Source organism: Calidris pugnax, unplaced genomic scaffold, assembly GCF_001431845.1.
Source record: "Calidris pugnax isolate Ruff unplaced genomic scaffold, ASM143184v1 scaffold6, whole genome shotgun sequence".
Taxonomy (NCBI): domain Eukaryota; kingdom Metazoa; phylum Chordata; class Aves; order Charadriiformes; family Scolopacidae; genus Calidris; species Calidris pugnax.
In genome coordinates, this window is record NW_015090761.1 from 539,556 (window position 1) to 540,042 (window position 487).

Here is a 487-nt window from a genome sequence, read left to right on the forward strand (position 1 = left end):
CGCAGCGCGGGGGGGCCCCGGCGCCCCCCAGGCCCCCCCTCCAACAGAAAGAGCACTAATTAGGAGGTCCCAGGGACCCCCAGGGCCCCCCTCCAGCACAGGCAGCACTACCTGGGGGGGTCCAGGGACCCCCAGGGCCCCTCTCCAGCACAGACAGCACTAACTGGGGGTTCCAGGGACCCCCAGGGCCCCCCTCCAGCACAGACAGCCCTAACTGGGGGGGTCCAGGGACCCCCAGGGCCCCCCTCCAGCACTGACAGCATTAACTGGGGGGGTCCAGGGACCCCCAGAGCCCCCCTCCAACAGAAGGAGCACTGATTAGGAGGTCCCAGGGACCCCCATGGCCCCCCTCCAGCACAGACAGCACTAACTGGGGGGGTCCAGGGACCCCCAGGGCCCCCCTCTAACAGAAGGAGCACTAATCAGGAGGTCCCAGGACCCCCCTTCAGCACAGACACCCCAAACCAGGGATCCCTGAGGACCCCCT